Here is an 18,961-nt window from a genome sequence, read left to right as displayed (position 1 = left end):
TTGACCAGTCTCTCAATGATTTGTATATAAAAATTGAAATAAGATAGTATTTATGTAATTGTTTAAATGATTTGTTAATGTAGTAGATGCTGGGGCTCAAAGGGACAACTTGAATGTCTGATGACTTTCCACATTTGAGGAGGCAAATTAAGTAACAACAAAAGCATAAAAACTAGGGAAAGTAGAAGAATCAAAAGATAAGAATCAGCAATAGAGATTGATGGTAACTGCACAGAATAGTGAATACCAAATATCCATTTCACTGTTTTCCTTAGCCTCTCTGGGATTTGTTCAAGAATTTGGAATCTTCTTGAAGTGAAGACAAGTAACAGGACAAAAAAATCCTTTTAGGAAAAATACTCAAAGTCAACCAAACCTCCTAGTGAACTTGGCTGTGGAACTTACACTTGACCCTGTGACTTCATCATTTCCTAAAGGGATATGACAAAGCTCTTAAAGTAATTTCCAGAAGGCATGGAGTACTTCCAAAAGTGAGGTAAAGAAGTATATAATCATGTAAGCATTACTTATTTAGTGACTGCAAATTAAGATGATCAGATACCTCTATAAAATGGGAATTATGATTTTAAGATTTTATATACTAACATGCCTACACATTCCCTTCCTTCCTTCTTTCTTTCCTTTCTACCCTCCTTCCCTTTCTTCTTATTTGGACAACAGAGGACTTTTATCTTTGAATTCTGGTGTCACAGTAAGCTGAAACACTAATGTGGGGCAAGATTAACTGAGTGATTATAAACATCCACAATTCTATTTATCACAATTTCCAAAGAGAAGGGGCTTAGAGAAAATTAAGAATCCACAGTGCAGAAGGCAACTTTATTTAAAATAGCCAAAAAATGCAAACAACACAAATATTCATCAACAGAGAAGGATAAATTGTGCTATATTCATACAAAGGAATACTACATAACAAAAGAAAAAATGATTGATACACTGAGCAGTATGAATGAATCCCACTGACTTCATCTTGATAAAGATAAACCAGATACAAAAGGGCACCTGTTTATGGTTCCATTTATATGAAGTTCAAAATCAAGCAAAACTTGAAGTCAGAGCAAGGCTTACCATGGAGGCATTACTGATAGGGAAGGGGTATCAGAGAACTTTCTGTATGCTGACGATGTCCTAGATGTTGATCAGGTTCAAGTATACAGGTATATCAATATATTAAAACTCATTGAGCTAAACACTCAAGATGTGTGCACATTACTACATGTTACTCTCCAATTAAAAATTTTTTTATGAGAATTCACAGTGAAGAAAGAAAAAACAAGTTAGAAAGTCTCCACTTTCAACAAGAGAGAAAGAGATAATCTCACTTTTTAAAATATAGAGAAATAACCCTTCACCCAGGGATCAAAGAATGACCAGCCTGTTTTTCTTTTAATGTTCCTGTTCCCTCTTTCATTAGGTGTGGAATGTGGAGACAGGGAGGGATTTAAGAATAATTAAGACTCTCCCAAAGACTAGGGCTTTTGGACTTAAGTTTTAGACTTTCTTGTTTAGGCAATCCTGCTGCCCTTGATCTTTGTAAGGAGCACCCTGATTCTCTTCTGAGAGAGACTGCTGCAAAGAGTGACCAGGTGGACAAAAGGGAAACCAACTATGTGGGTTTCGGGTAGAGAATTAAAGTTTGACCTCAAGTTCACTTTCTGTATTGCTCAACAGGGTTCAACAGAATGAAAATGGAGGCAGGACAGGGGCATCAATGCTGCCCAGGAAGAACAGGAGTGCATGTGGTTGTTTTCTGTATGAAAAAACACATAATGGACCTGGGTGGACTGGAAAAAGAGTGAGAAACCCTATTATTTATTTCTTCATACAATTTATGTATCCTTCTTTCTTAGAGAACCCTGACACAACAGATCCCTATTATCTTAACCATTTTTTTCTTCAAGCTTTTTAGAAGCACTTTTCTCTGGCTCTTCTCTCCCTTGGACACTCCTTAGCCCTGGCATATAATTTCTAACAAGCAGAGGCGGCGGCTGGTGATGAATGTATGGAAGGCTTGTGGCTTGACTCCTGAGCTTCATGCTCTGGCATTCCTATGTTGTCTCTTCAACTGTATTGCTGCTTCATTCACTACCTAAAGTATTGCCAATTACAACCTGGAAGCATTATGCAAAAAAACCACTAGATGAAAATTAATGGAGACAATTTGGACAATGCTAAAGCTGACCATTTTATTTAAGTAATCTATATAAGGAGGAGGGTACTAAAAATTTAGGGCTCACCTATGTGATAGATGTTACACACACATTATTATACTTAACCCTCATGACACCTCTGTAAGATCAAAAACCAGTATTCCCATTTTATAAGTGGAATATCTCAGGCTTCAAGGAATAAAAGCACTAAGTGTGCAGAGCCAGAGTTCAAGCCCAGGTCCATTTGACTCCAAAATCATTTTATGTCACTGCTGCTCACACAAAGCGCTTCCTCAACCCATGAAGAGCTTAATTACTCTTTCATCTTACAAAAAGAATATAATGCTCAGTTCAATCAGCTAAAGTAGATGGCAATCACCTTGAGTGCAAAGGCTGATTATCTTTTATGTGGCATAAAAATAGTATCTTCACATGTTAGGGTGCATTCTTTCAGATAGGTGTACATGAGAAAGGGTTAATTTTGTTTTTAACTTACACACACACAACCCACTCTTGCAAGGTGTAAAAGCATAAACATCCACATTATTGTTATTATGGATTCAAATACCACAGAAAAACATGAAAATTCACAAGTAAAAAGAATAGTTAAAATGCCAGATAATGACCAGAAGAATAAAAAACTTGGGTATTGAATTACATTTGCTGATGCAATCTTTTAAACTTTAAAGTACATTGGCCAATATTTCTATTATACCAGGAATAACAAGCAACTGTGAAGTCTTTCATGGCATAACTAACCCTAACCGTGGAATCACTTCAAAGAAAAGAACGTGCGAATACACGATGTTCCATGTCTACAAGACAGAACCTAAATGAGCAGAAGAAAATCCAACTATTAGTAAAATTACACTCTGATGATGAGTTCTTTACACCAAAGCATCAAAGAGCTGACTGAATACTTTTTCTTTATAGGGCTTTTCTCCCCTATTTCATTTTAGTTTCTGTGTGGGGGGAAAAAAGCACTGATCAAGATTTAAATTCTTTATGCCTTATTTTTTCTGAAGATTAGTTTATTTAGTTTTACATTAAGTCATAATTTGTGACTGAAAGAATTGTATCTGTGTCTTTAGTTGCTGCTTTGTTAATGGGTTCTTGGCAGTTAAAGACATGCAAATCCCAAGGTGCTGTGCTTTGTTATTTACTTTTTACTAGTAAGATTCTCAGATGGCCGGATGTTGAGTATTTCAGAATTTAAAGTTGTATCGTAGAAGAAAAGGACGTTTTGGATAATGAAGGCTCTTTGGCTTTGAGGCAGAATTATCCAAGTTCTCAGGTTGGTGACTGCTGTGTTTCTGCTTCAGAATTCTCTTCTGTGAGTTTACAGGTGACCCTAAACCACACTCGTAAGTAATGTTGGTCTCCATTAACTTTCAACATGTCTGGTTAGGTCCATTTCTGAGACTATAAAATAAACAGTATTTTTTTTTCCAGATTTTGTCTCTCGTATTTTGTTTCATGTTAGTTATTACAGCAAATAGACATTCTTGGAATTTTAACAATGAATACCTATGGACTATAAATGTTTCCTTCTTTATTCCTCTTTATTTTTGTGGTTCTCAGTAACTCTTAGAATAGCCATCACCTGTCAAAAGGAATGTCTATATTGGCTCATTTTTTTGGCCAAACACCTCTTTAGTATCATTTTGGGTTGTTTTTGAGAACAATCTCCAGCTGACGCCAGCATAAAATCCTTTGTCCAAGTAATCTTTCCACATAAATCTCCTTCCTATTCCTGCTTCTCTATTTTTGATGCTTTCCATAGCCTCAGCATTCTCTTGATTTTAACTCACCTTTTCCCCATTCTTTTGTATGAATTTCTATATTTCTTCCTTTTGATTGGTAACCACTTCATTCTATTTTAAAATCTTTAAGGTTTTTACTTTTGGGCCCCGTTGAACCACTTGTAATGCCAATCCATCAATACAACAGAGGTTTATTGCATGGGACACTCACCGAGTGTGACCCTTCCTTCCTTCCTCTGTGGGGGTGTATGCAAGGTGCGGGCAGAGTGCCTGCCACTCATTGTACTGATCCCTGCACTGGCATGTTACCCCAAAATGAAATATTAAAATAAATGCTCCACTGTTTAGCCAATAGCATATACTTTGCTGAATAGCAATACTAGTTTAAAAATGGTAAATAAACAAAACTTACCCTTTAAAGAAGATTTCAATAGATGGTTTAGGATCTTTACCTCTTTATTTCAGCTTAATCCAATTCAGGTGAACAGTTACAGAAACCTCTCAGGTTCAGAGGCTGTGGAGCCCACAAGGGGAAGGATAAAGCAAGTTCCTCCTCCTAAATTTACATGCATTTAGATCAGTTGGAGTGCTAAGGTTTTCAAAACCCCAACCTTTATAGGAGATATTTTCCTTTAAGAGTGAGTAGTAACTGTTTTCTCCAGCCAGTGAGGATCTTAGGTTTCCCCCTTTTAAAGCTTCAGGTAGTTCTTCAACCATTCCTTTTTGTTGTATAACCCTCAGGGGTTTATATGCAACTGCCATATTTAATGTACTTTAATTCAGCCATTGATGATCTACATATGCATTCATAAGCTCATCTTCCCCTTAGGACTTACACAGGTAGCAGAGACTAAATTGGCATCTTTACTACTTCCTGGCAACTCCAACTCTGACTTCATGAATACCTTTATTTCTGCACTTGCATCCAAACGTTTCAGAGAGAATGTGATTACTTGACTAAATAAAACAAGGTCTTTTGTAACACCATGACTATAGTAAACTGGCAATACATTCATCCTGGCTTTTCCTCGTCTTTATATGCTCCCGCACCAACATTTTTATTCCTGTGAATGATCCCTTTAAAATCTGGGAAGCTTTGCATCATGCGCCATCCTACACGAACATTATTTTGAGAATAGTTTGTCTCTGTATTGGCCCTAGGCAAGACAATACATTTTGGAGTAGAAGAAAGGAAAAGCATTTTTCCCTTCCATTACTCTCTTCTTTTGGCAATGGAAGTGGGGATGGAAAAGAGAGGAGTGAGTGGGAGAGATATAATGGCCCAAACAGAAACCAGTAAAGCTTGATCCAACTCTATGTGCTGCCTTTCAAGAGGGTCATGGTCTGGAGGAATTCTTAATTGAATGATACCATAGCCACCTCCTATCACAAACTTCAGAAATATTTCCTACTCCCCTTCCCCTAGCTGCAATCTCCTGCCTCATTTAAACAACTGTCCTAGTCTCTAATATAGACATTTCTGTATCGTCTCAGCTCCCCATTAGGATTCTGTTACTCTTTGTTACTCTCTGCCTATAGCACCTACCCTGGTACTAAGCTTTTGATAGGTTTACTGAATTGAAATAAATTCCTCATCCTTGCTTAGGATTTTTTTTCAAGCACACACACACACACACACACACACACACAAATCTCAACTGATATTTTTATCTTTACTACACACTATATTAAGGCATAATAACCAAGAACAACATAAAGAAAAGTAATACAGTTGACTTTTAAATTACAGCTTAAGAAATTTAAATATTTTTTTCCTGAAACCAGAGCTCAAGACTTGTTCATAATGTCTGGTGGTGTGAGTCTGAAGATGCAGACAGAAATGTTCTTGCTAATTTAAATCCTTTCTGGTGAGCATGAATAATAACCAAGGATATTAAAAGTGCAACTTTCACAAGTTTACAAAATAAAATGCAGCTTAAACTTGAGTTTATCTTCAGCCATATTTACATAGCGCACAAGATCATAAAAAAAAATGTGGAGAATCACTGGATTGTATGGCCTCCATGTTACCTCATATTTAGATCTCAAAAAGCCACAGACGGAGTTGCCTTAATTTTTTTCACCCACAAAACTGGTCTGGGAGGGAGAGAGAGGAGTGAATTAGTAACCATGCAATGTTCCTCTGTACCCAACTCTGCTCTCGCACATGCAAGGGGAGCTTCTGAGCTGTTAGCAGTGAGGCAAAGGAATGAAAGCATATGTCCTGTTGGAAAGAAGTCCAGTGTGTCAGACTGGTTTATGAGGGTACTAAGACTATAAAAAGAAGATCAAAATATCCTACTACCTCTGGATCTTGTTAGAAATAATTACAATCAGATTTTTAACCTCTTGCAGTCACTTACTTATCTTTATTTCTCCTTGTCACTAAGGCCTTAACCCATATGTTTAAATAAACAATTTTAAAAGTTATGATGTGATTTGCATACATTGAATGCTACATATATCTAAATAATTACTGTAGTATTCTATGTAGCACAGATATGTATAAAATTGGTTATGAAATTTTCTGATCATTTGAGATGAGAAAATTTAATATATATATTATATTAGGTTCAATGAGCAGTTACCTATGCTTTTTTCTTGAAGTGGCTGACATACCCAAAATGCCTGGGCTCTGGGACACCACCACAGCAGTTTCAAAACTGAAAGGATAAAAGGTTGTCATTTTTAAGGAATTGTTAAAATTTGGGGGAAAACAAAACCCACCAGAGACTGAGTATTGTTCACTCTTGAGCTATATAACCAGACCCCTTGTGCTTTGCTAAGTGTGAGGAACAGACTGCATCTGGCCAGGAATGCAGAAACCATGTAGTAGATAGCTCTCTGCCCGTAGTATGGAGACTAACGGCCAATAAGGAAGCAAAGAAGGTAATGAACATGAAGGCAGTGATTTAATAGATTAGGACACAGGCAGAACTGGAAAGCCTCCATTATCTGGTAAGACCAAATGTAGGTAGGGCTACGAAGAGCCGGGCTCGCTGAGTTTGTAGTAGGTATCTGTACTTTGCATTTCTTGCTCCATCTCACTGTGTTCAACATAAAGTTTAATAATGTTTAAGAGAGGGCTATTTGGGGTTGAACAGACCCAGGTTCAAGTGCTGATGCTCTCATTTATTGTACATTTTTTACTGTTCATTATGTACCTACCTATCACCCAAATCTGTTTTCTTACTTATGAAATGAATAATTATACCTACTTCATAGAGTACTTATTGTTCAGGTTAGATGATATAATGCATATAAATAGAGCACTTAGCACAGTGCCTGGCATTCTTAGTGAGTATCTGTTAAAAACAGTGAAACACTGACTGCCCAGCCTTTCTTATCTGTAAAAGGTGGCAGATCAAGGTAAGCCCCTGCAGTATTGGAAAACAAATAGATTTGTTCCTCTGGTCAAGAGCTGCTGTCCACAGTCTGTCCTCTTGTTCTTTTCAACCACCTTCATACCTCCCATCCTTGCCACTAGCAGAGGTTTCTAAAGACATTCCTTCATTCTAAGGTTTACTAAGTACCGGCTCTGTGTCAAGTAATACTATGTGTTGTGGGTGAATTGGTTAGCATACAGGGTGACAGTCGAAAAGATAGGTAATATAATAAACAAGATAAACACACAAATAATTGTCACTAGTAAGAAGAAAAAAGAGTCAACCCACTACAGATGGGTTGACAATAAAGACCTCTGTGAGGAAGGGAAATTTGAGCTAAGAGGCTAAAGATAAGAAACAGCAGACATGATTTCCTTCCATATCTTATGTCCTTTCTTTGCAGCATTTGTGACAATTGCCAGTCTTATCTGTCCTGTAACTCCCCTGTAGTTGCTGACTATTATAATCCAGAGGTGATCTCAAGAGATATTCAAGATAGAATATTTATTGCCAAGAGTGACCCTGGGGTTGTGGTCACAGACGTAGCCCCAGGGCAGCTACATATATACTTGTACAGCTTGTTAGTAAATAAAGACACTAGACAAGCAGAGTGCCCTGACACAGGGCTGCGTTCACTTGCCTGAAGAGGGGTTGCATTTTCTACTTCACATAACCAGAACTAGCTAGTGGCCCTGTGCAGCCTCAAAATGAGAGCATGTTCAAAAGCCAGTGAAAGGTTTTCTGAAAGCAGGCTGGCATTAAGACTCAAAGCACCACTCAAGACCAACCCAACTTGATTTCTGAGTGTAGGTGACATGGACAACCTATAGTACTATAGAACTGTGCCATGAATTATAACCCACCTTTCAGCAGCAATATCTATCTCCTCCTCTTACCATCAGAGGGTTTGTGCTGGCTTCCTCACCGAGTGGACCACTGAGGGCCAGGGAAATGGTAGCTTGGGCATCCACTGCCCGTGGCCTCCTGTAAGTCACTTCTTCCTGTAACTGTGCCCACTGGGGTCCTCCACTGGGTAGTGCTGTTCCCCACAGCTGTGACTGACTAATGGTCTCTTCCTCAGGCTCTCAAACAGTTCTTGTTGGATTTGGAGTGATTCTCCTTCATACCAGAACACAATCACTCTTCCTGATTATCCAAAAACAAGTCACAAAAAAATTCCTTCATAGGAGTAATAAAAGAAGAAATAGTCAAGGGGAAAATGTAGGAGACCATGAGCTACTGACAGGAATATGTCAGCTTAATGCTTGCATATGCAGAACACTATCTAATTAAACTATTTCAGGGGAAGTAGAGGAAATGTTTTATGGAGAGTAACATTAGTTTCAATAGGTTTAACCCCCAAAAATCCACACTTAGTATTCTCTTGGCTAGCTTTCACACATATTAAGACTTAAAATTATGCAGATAAATTCTCAGGCTAAGACATGTTTTGGCCTAATTAGTAACACCTCAGACTAGCAAGCAGAACTCTATGATTTTAAAGATAGCACTTACAAGTCATGAGCTAACAAAACTGGCCATACTTGATTTCTATAAAGGTTTCCCTGGAAGAAGTTAAAAAAGAAAAAGAAGGAAAGGGTTCTAAGTCTCTGAGAGAGCCGAAATGACAAAAAGTAGGGCTAAACATTAATAGTGCACACATTTTATGTGGATTTAGATGCATTAATTTAAAAAATATAACTCTCACGCTACTTTTGGAGACTACACAAGTTATAACTCTAGTTAAGAGTTTTCACAATTACAAAGCAGTTATAATATCAGTGCAAAAGTCCTGGTTTTCTGGCTTGTCGGTGTATCTGTTGTAATTTGGAGGGTATTATAAAAGCCTCAGAATAAAATTGATGTTTGTTTGTCTAAATTTTTAAAGGAAATTAATAAGAAATACAACTTTTTGGGGGAATGGTGGGGCTACTCTAAAAAGACCGATAATCTTAATTACAACTACTACCATTTTTATTCTTGGACCACAAACACTACTAATATCTCTTTCAATAAAGAGTCTGGAAAAGAAACAAAGACCTTGTAAAGACAGAGTACATCAAAAAATTTGCAATCACTTAAGACTGTACTTATGATACAAAACTTTCAGGGCCACAGTCTCCTGTCGTTCTGGCACCCTTCCCTCCCCATCATCCTCCACTGTCCACTGTGAAAATCAACTTTGTGTTGACTTTCCCTAAATATATTTAAGCTCTTTTCCTCTGGATGTTTTCTTTCAGAACATTATTGAAACATGGTTTTCATCTAGAAAGAAAGTACTGGTAATTTCTTGAAGTTTAAATAACCAGGAAGACACAGTAAACACTGTAGTGGTAGATTTAAAAATAACACAAAAGGGAGGACATGCCATCTCAATGGCCTTTGAATTTACTGCTCATGTGACTGTTTGGATGCTGGTGAGATAGAATGCACTGATTAGATCTGAGGTTATTCTTCATCCAGCCCAGTATTTAGAATTCTGAGGATAAAAATACTAATCAGCCATGATATAGGTCATGTGTTACTTAATTAATTAATTCATACAACAAATATTTAAAGAGAACTGACAATTCCAGGTACTTGCGATGCAGTAGTGAACAAAACTATCAATACTAATAAGCCAACTTGACCTGATTGACATATTCTGAGCACTCCATCCAGAAATAGCAGAATTCACATTTTTTTTCCACTGGACACTGAACATTCAAGAAGAAAGACCAGATTTAAGGCTTAAAATGAATCTCAATACATTTAAAAGGCTTAAGAGTAAAAAAAAACTGTGTCTGACCATAATGAAAGGAAACAATAACATTCTAGATACCAGGAAAATACAAATACTTGGATTAAGCAACATACTTATAAACAACACATGGTAAAAAGACGAAAATAAAGTCAATAGAAATAGAAACACAACATAGCAAAATTAAGTGTTTGATGAGAAATTTCTATTTCTAAATGCTTATGTTGGGAAGGAATTTGGTTCAGAGACACAGGAAAGTCACAGTGAAAATAAAGTCAAGAAAACAAATTAAGTTTGATTGCACCCTGTAATAGAGTACCAAAGTGGGCTCGCCTAAGGCTGGACAGGCAGGCTACTACAGAGCGTAGCTTGTCTGTCCGGGTCACCTAGGTGATGGGAACTTGCACGCCCAAATCAGAGGTCTCAGTAGTCCCTCCCTACTTGTCTGAAGTAGGACATGGAGAGTGAAGACTTGTCCTTAAGACTGGAGAAAAGAAATAGAAAAGAAGCTTAGCATTGGAAGAACACAGAAACAAAACATAGTAAATTGAGCAGTAAGAAATTTTTATTCAAGGCAAAAGGTACACACTCAAAGAAATAGGAGTGTGGGCAACCTCAGAGAGCAGGTGCTTATAAGAGTTTAGGGTTTGGGGTTTTATAAGGCCTCTTGGGTAGGGGTCAGCATGCGGCATGATGTATACAGGTGATTCATAATTCCTTTGAAGTTTTTGTGTTAAGAATAGGGTTATTTAGGTTACTGCCGTTGATCTAGTTCTTGGCATTCTTTATCCACATAGAATCATTCACACTGCTTGTCTATCACCTGTCATGGTTACAAAGTTACTTAATTGATTAAGGGGCTGGAAGAAGAGAAGGATCAGCATATAGATTAAGTTAAAAAATAAACCAGGCCGAAGGCGGAGCTAAGATGGCGGCGTGAGTAGAGCAGTGGAAATCTCCTCCCAAAAACACATAAAGCTATGAAAATATAACAAACAAAACTCTTCCTAAAATACAGACCAGAGGACACAGGACAACATCCAGACTACATCCACACCTGCAAGAACCCAGCACCTTGCAAAGGGGGTAAGATACAAGCCCCAGTCCGGTGGGAGCCGAGCGCCCATCCCCCCGGCTCCCAGCGGGTGGAAGAAACCGGAGCGTTTTGTTTTTTTTTTTGGCGAGTGCTTTTTGGAAGCCTTAAAGGGACAGGGACCCCGTTGCTAGGGAGGCAGGGCGGCAGGACCGGTGAGGGGGTGCCTGGGATCGGCGCCTGAGGACAAAGATCATGCGTTTTTCCCTACGGGACCGGTGGGTGGGTGCCTGAGGATGGAGGAAATCGCTCGCTTTCCCCCCTTTTTTTTTTTTCTCTTTTTGGCGAGTGCTTTTTGGAAGCCTTAAAGGGACAGGGACCCCGGTGCTAGAGAGGCAGGGCAGCAGGACTGCTGAGCGGGTGCCTGGGACCGGCGCCTGAGGACAAAGACTATCCCGTGTTTTTCCCTGCGGGACGGGAGGGCAGGTGCCTGAGACCGGAGCCTGAGGACGGAGGAAATTGCGCATTTTTCCCCTTTTTTTTTCTCTTTTTGGCGAGTGCTTTTTGGAAGCCTTAAAGGGACAGGGACCCTGGTGCTAGGGAGGCAGAGCAGAAGGACTAGTGAGTGGGTGCCTGGGACCGGCACCTGAGGACGAAGAATATCGCGCATTTTTCCCTGCGGGAACGGTGGGCAGGAGCTTTTTGGAAGTCTTGAAGGGACAGGTACCCCGGTGCTAGGTAGACAGAGCAGCAGGACGAGTGAGCGGGGGCCTGGGACCAGCGCCTGATGAAAAAAAAAAAAAAATCGCGTGTTTTTTCCTTTTTTTTTTTTTTTTCTGTTCCCTCTCTCATTGTTGCTGCTGTTGTTTTGGTTTGCAGAGTACTTTTCGGAATTCTTAAAGGGGCAGGACAGGACACTTAGACCAGAGGCAGGGAATCTGGGGATCTCTGGGCACCCTAACCCCTTGGGCAACAGGGAGCACAGAGGCCCCTTACAGAGAAAAATAGCCTCCTGGCCGCTACCCCTCCAACGGGGCTCCACCACTTTGGAGGAGCAGCCCCAGACAGGCCACGCCCACAGAAACAGCAGAGATAAAGTCCATAGCAAACGGGCAGGTAGCAGAAGCCCTGTCTGCGCACAGCTGACAAACATAAGCCACTAGAGGCCACTATTCTCCCAGGAGAGGAAGGCCACAAACCAACAAGAAGGGAAGGAAGCTCTTCCAGCGGTCACTTGTACCAGGTCTGCAAACTATCTCTATCACCATGAAAAGGCAAAACTACAGGCAGACAAAGATCACAGAGACAACACCTGAGAAGGAGACAGACCTAACCAGTCCTCCTGAAAAAGAATTCAAAATAAAAATCATGAACATGCTGACAAAGATGCAGAGAAAAATGCAAGAGCAATGGGATGAAATGCAGAGAAAAATGCAAGAGCAATGGGATGAAGTCCGGAGGGAGATCACAGATGTCAGGAAGGAGATCACAGAAGTGAAACAATCCCTGGAAGGATTTATAAGCAGAATGGATAAGATGCAAGAGGCCATTGAAGGAATAGAAGCCAGAGAGCAGGAACGTATAGAAGCTGATATAGAGAGAGATAAAAGGATCTCCAGGAATGAAATAACACTAAGACAACTATGTGACCAAACCAAAAGGAATAATATTTGTATTATAGGGGTACCAGAAGAAGAAGACAGAGGAAAAGGGATAGAAAGTCTCTTTGAAGAAATAATTGCTGAAAACTTCCCCAAACTGGGGGAGGAAATAATCGAACAGACCATGGAATTACACAGAACCCCCAACAGAAAGGATCCAAGGAGGACAACACCAAGACACATAGTAATTAAACTGGCAAGGATCAAGGACAAGAAAAGAGTTTTAAAGGCAGCTAGAGAGAAAAACATCACCTATAAAGGAAAAGCCATCAGGCTAACATCAGACTTCTCGACAGAAACCCAACAGGCCAGAAGAGAATGGCACGATATACTTAATGCAATGAAACAGAAGGGCCTTGAACCAAGGATACTGTATCCAGCACGACTATCATTTAAATATGATGGTGGGATTAAACAATTCCCAGACAAGCAAAAGCTGAGGGATTTTGCTTCCCACAAACCACCTCTACAGGGCATCCTACAGGGACTGCTCTAGATGGGAGCACTCCTAAAAAGAGCACAGAACAAAACACACAACATATGAAGAATGGAGGAGGAGGAATAAGAAAGGAGAGAAGAAAAGAATCTCCACACAGTGTATATAACAGCTCAATAAGCAAGCTAAGTCAGGCAGTAAGATACTAAAGAAGCTAACCTTGAACCTTTGGTAACCATGAATCTAAAGCCTGCAATGGCAATAAGTACATAGCTCTCAATAGTCACCCTAAATGTAAATGGACTTAATGCACCAATCAAAAGACACAGAGTAATAGAATGGATAAAAAAGCAAGACCCATCTACATGCTGCTTACAAGAAACTCACCTTAAACCCAAAGACAAGCATAGACTAAAAACCAAGGGATGGAAAAACATATTTCAGGCAAACAACAGTGAGAAGAAAGCAGGAGTTGCAGTACTAATATCAGACAAAATAGATTTCAAAACAAAGAAAGTAACAAGAGATAAAGAAGGATACTACATAGTGATAAAGGGCTCAGTCCAACAAGAGGATATAACCATTCTAAATATATATGCACCCAATACAGGAGCACCAGCATATGTGAAGCAAATACTAACAGAACTAAAGAGGGAAATAGACTGCAATGCATTCATTTCAGGAGACTTCAACACACCACTCACCCCAAAGGATAGATCCACCGGGCAGAAAATAAGTAAGGACACACAGGCACTGAACAACACACTAGAACACATGGACCTAATAGACATCTATAGAACTCTACATCCAAAAGCAACAGGATATACATTCTTCTCAAGTGCACATGGCACATTCTCCAGAATAGACCACATACAAGCTCACAAAAAGAGCCTCAGTAAATTCCAAAATATTGAAATTCTACCAAACAATTTTTCAGAACACAAAGGTATAAAACTGGAAATAAATTCTACAAAGAAAACAAAAAGGCTCACAAACACATGGAGGCTTAACAACATGCTTCTAAATAATCAGTGGATCAATGAACAAATCAAAATAGAGATCAAGGAATATATAGAAACAAATGACAACAACAACACAAAGCCCCAACCTCTGTGGGACGCAGCGAAAGCAGTCTTAAGAGGAAAGTATATAGCAATCCAGGCACACTTGAAGAAGGAAGAACAATCCCAAATGAATAGTCTAACATCACAATTATCGAAACTGGAAAAAGAAGAACAAATGAGGCCTAAAGTCAGCAAAAGGAGGGACATAATAAAGATCAGAGAAGAAATAAACAAAATTGAGAAGAATAAAACAATAGCAAAAATCAACGAAACCAAGACCTGGTTCTTTGAGAGAATAAACAAAATAGATAAGCCTCTAGCCCAACTTATTAAGAGAAAAAGAGAATCAACGCAAATCAACATAATCAGAAATGAGAATGGAAAAATCACGACAGACTCCACAGAAATACAAAGAATTATTAAAGACTACTATGAAAACCTATATGCCAACAAGCTGGAAAACCTTGAAGAAATCGACAACTTCTTAGAAAAATACAACCTCCCAAGACTGGCCAAGGAAGAAACACAAAAGTTAAACAAACCAATTAAGAGCAAAGAAATAGAAATGGTAATCAAAAAACTACCCAAGAACAAAACCCCGGGGCCGGACGGATTTACCTCAGAATTTTATCAGACACACAGAGAAGACATAATAACCATTCTCCTTAAAGTGTTCCAAAAAATAGAAGAAGAGGGAATACTCCCAAACTCATTCTATGAAGCCAACATCACCCTAATACCAAAACCAGGCAAAGACCCGACCAAAAAAGACAATTACAGACAAATATCCCTGATGAATGTAGATGCAAAAATACTCAATAAAATATTAGCAAACAGAATTCAACAGTATATCAAAAGGATCATACACCATGACCAAGTGGGGTTCATCTCAGGGATGCAAGGATGGTACAACATTCGAAAATCCATCAGCATCATCCACCACATCAACAAAAAGAAAGACAAAAACCACATGATCATCTCCATAGATGCTGAAAAAGCATTTGACAAATTTCAACATCCATTCATGATAAAAATTCTCAGCAAAATGGGAATAGAGGGCAACTACCTCAACATAATAAAGACCATTTATGATAAACCCACAACCAGCATTATACTGAACAGTGAGAAGCAGAAAGCATTTCCTCTGATATCGGGAACCAGACAGGGATGCCCACTCTCCCCACTGTTATTTAACATAGTACTGGAGGTCCTAGCCACGGCAATCAGACAAAACAAAGAAATACAAGGAATCCAGATTGGTAAAGAAGAAGTTAAACTGTCACTATTTGCAGATGATATGATACTGTACATAAAAAACCCTAAAGACTCCACTCCAAAACTACTAGAACTGATATCAGAATACAGCAAAGTTGCAGGATACAAAATTAACACACAGAAATCTGTGGCTTTCCTATACACTAACAATGAACCAATAGAAAGAGAAATCAGGAAAACAACTCCATTCACAATTGCATCAAAAAGAATAAAATACCTAGGAATAAACCTAACCAAGGAAGTGAAAGACCTATACCCTGAAAACTACAAGACTCTTAAGAGAAATTAAAGAGGACACTAACAAATGGAAACTCATCCCATGCTCTTGGCTAGGAAGAATTAATATCGCCAAAATGGCCATCCTGCCCAAAGCAATATACAGATTTGATGCAATCCCTATGAAACTACCAGCAACATTCTTCAACGAACTGGAACAAATAGTTCAAAAATTCATATGGAAACACCGAAGACCCCAAATAGCCAAAGCAATCCTGAGAAGGAAGAATAAAGTGGGGCGGATCTCACTCCCCAACTTCAAGCTCTACTACAAAGCCACAGTAATCAAGACAGTTTGGTACTGGCACAAGAACAGAGCCACAGACCAGTGGAACAGATTAGAGACTCCAGAAATTAACCCAAACATATATGGTCAATTAATATATGATAAAGGAGCCATGGACATACAATGGGGAAATGACAGTCTCTTCAACAGATGGTGCTGGCAAAACTGGACAGCTACATGTAAGAGAATGAAAATGGATCACTGTCTAACCCCATACACTAAAGTAAATTTGAAATGGATCAAAGACCTGAATGTAAGTCATGAAACCATAAAACTCTTAGAAAAAAACATAGGCAAAAATCTCTTGGAGTTAAACATGAGCCACTTCTTCATGAACATATCTCCCTGGACAAGGGAAACAAAAGCAAAAATGAACAAGTGGGACTACATCAAGCTGAAAAACTTCTGTATAGCAAAAGGCACCATCAATAGAACAAAAAGGTACCCTACAGTATGGGAGAATATATTTGTAAATGACAGATCCGACAAAGGGTTGACATCCAAAATATATAAAGAGCTCACACACCTCAACGAAAAGCAAATAATCCAATTACAAAATGGGCAGAGGAGCTGAACAGACAGTTCTCCAAAGAAGAAATTCAGATGGCCAACAGACACATGAAAAGATGTGCCACATCGCTCGTCATCAGAGAAATGCAAATTAAAACCACAATGAGATATGACCTCATACCAGTAAGGATCTCCACCATCCAAAAGACAAACAGCAACACATGTTGGCGAGGTTTTGGAGAAAGGGGAACTCTCCTACACTGCTGGTGGGAATGTAAATTAGTTCAATAATTGTGGAAAGCAGTGTGGAGGTTCCTCAAAAAGCTCAAAATAGAAATACCATTTGACCAAGGAATTCCACTTCTAGGAATTTCCCTAAGAATGCAGCACAATAGCCAAGAAATGGAAGCAACCTAAGTGTCCATCAGTAGATGAATGTATGAAGAAGATGCGGTACATATACACAATGGAATATTATTCAGCCATAAGAAGAAAACAAATCCTACCATTTGCATCAACATGGATGAAGCTAGAGGGTATTATGGTCAGTGAAATAAGCCCGGCAGAGAAAGACAAGTACCAAATGATTTCACTCATCTGTGGAGTATAAGAACAAAGGAAAAACTGAAGGAACAAAACAGCAGCAGAATCACAGAATTCAGGAATGGACTAACAGTTACCAATGGGAAAGGGACTGGGGAAGATGGGTGGGTAGGGAGGGATAAGGGCAGGGAGAAAGAAAGGGGGCCTTATGATTAGCATGTATAATATGGGGGGCACATAGGAAGGGATGTGTAACACAGAGAAGACAAGTAGTGATTCTATAGCATCTTACTATGCTGATGGACAGTGAATGTAATTGGGGTTTGTTGGGGGGACTTGGTGATGGGGGGAGTCTAGTAAACATAATGTTCTTCATGTAACTGTAGATTAATGATAACAAAATGAATTTAAAAAATTCTCAATCATAATATAAGTTGGTCATGGGGATGACAGTACAGCATGAAGAATATAAATATAGCCAATAATTCTACAACATCTTACTATGTTGACAGATAGTAACTACACTAATAGGGGGAGAGTATTTGAACCACTGTTTTGTATACCTGATACCGATATAGGATTGTGTATCAGCAATACTTTCATTAAAAAAAATATCCAAACGACAACAGTACATCATAATCCTAAAGAATTAGGAAATATAACTTGCTTGAGAACAACCAAAAAAAGCACATCGTCATGGCTCAGCAATTTCTCTTCTGGAAAATGACCTTTCAAATATTACTTTCCTATATGAAAAATGTCTGAAGTACAAGATTATTCATTGTGGCCTTGTTTGCAATAGGAAAATATTATAGGTAACCCAACTACTGGGGACATACTGGTAAATACATCCACAAAATGGAATAATGTTCAGCTTTAAGTGAGTTTTTTCTTATGAAAAAATAAGGAATTTTTTTTTCTGTACTGATTTCTGATTTCTTTTTCTGTACTAAAATGAAAAGAAATACAGAGTAAATTATTAAAGGAGAAAAAACATGCTTCAAAAGCAAAAACAGTGCTTAGTATGCGTCTGGTTAGACATAAACTCTGAAAGGATACACAAGAAACTAATAATAGTTGGCACCTCTCTGGGGACCTGGGTGGATAGAGGATACTGGTAGGGGCATTTTTAATTGAAAAAATATTGTTTTAAAAAAACACGCAAATGCTTTAGTTTTCTCTACCTGGGATGTTCTTCGCTTCTACCTCATTACATAATTCTTTAGATCTCAATCATTTCCTCAAAAGACTTCCTTTCCAATCTGGAGAAGTTGAGATTCTCTCATGTCTCAGTTGGACACTTATATTTGTTTTCATAAATCACTTTTGGCTCTCTGCCTCCCTCATTTAACTGTGAAGGTCCTAGAGGAAGGGAGGGAACACACGGGTTTTTGCAGACCTCACCAGGGCCTGGCCTGGTTGGCTCACCAGCTCTATGTGAAAGTTGTTGAATGAAGAAATACATGCTTAGAGCACCGGGTGGGGGCACTGTGTGGGGCCCCTGGTTGGGAAACCACAGGGAAAGATAAAAGTGGTAGATAATGCCTGCCTTTAAGTGGTGTATCAACTAGGGAGGTTAAGATAAATGCACGTGTAATTATAAGGCAGAATGTGGTCATTGCCTAAACAGTTAACAAATCTAGCTGTATGAGATCTAGGTCAAGGTAAGTGCTAGAAGAATTTCTTAAATGTATTATATAGCTGAAAAATGGGGTTTTGAAAGAATCCTCTGATTTCCTTAAGAAAGGGTAGGATACTTATTTCTGAAAATCAAATGCCTCTAGGGCCCAGGCAGGTGATGCATGCACATGAATGGA

General features: G+C 38.9%; 1 protein-coding gene across 2 annotated transcripts in view; it reads right to left on the bottom strand.

The window, feature by feature from the left end:
• SLC39A10 (solute carrier family 39 member 10) overlaps window positions 1-18,961 on the bottom strand; it is a 196,239-nt gene that overhangs the window by 128,468 nt on the left and 48,810 nt on the right. The window contains exon 1 of one of the 2 annotated variants that reach the window (XM_073218417.1): window positions 4,347-4,496. The exons of the other annotated variant lie outside the window; for it this stretch is intronic. The gene's annotated coding sequence lies outside the window, so the exon portion shown is untranslated. Of the gene's footprint in view, window positions 1-4,346; window positions 4,497-18,961 lie in introns of those variants that run through there. 2 annotated transcript variants of the gene reach the window in all.

The sequence above is a fragment of the Manis javanica genome, chromosome 12 (assembly GCF_040802235.1).
Source record: "Manis javanica isolate MJ-LG chromosome 12, MJ_LKY, whole genome shotgun sequence".
In the NCBI taxonomy this organism is placed as follows: Eukaryota; Metazoa; Chordata; class Mammalia; order Pholidota; family Manidae; genus Manis; species Manis javanica.
This window is presented reverse-complemented; position numbering and strand designations above follow the sequence as displayed.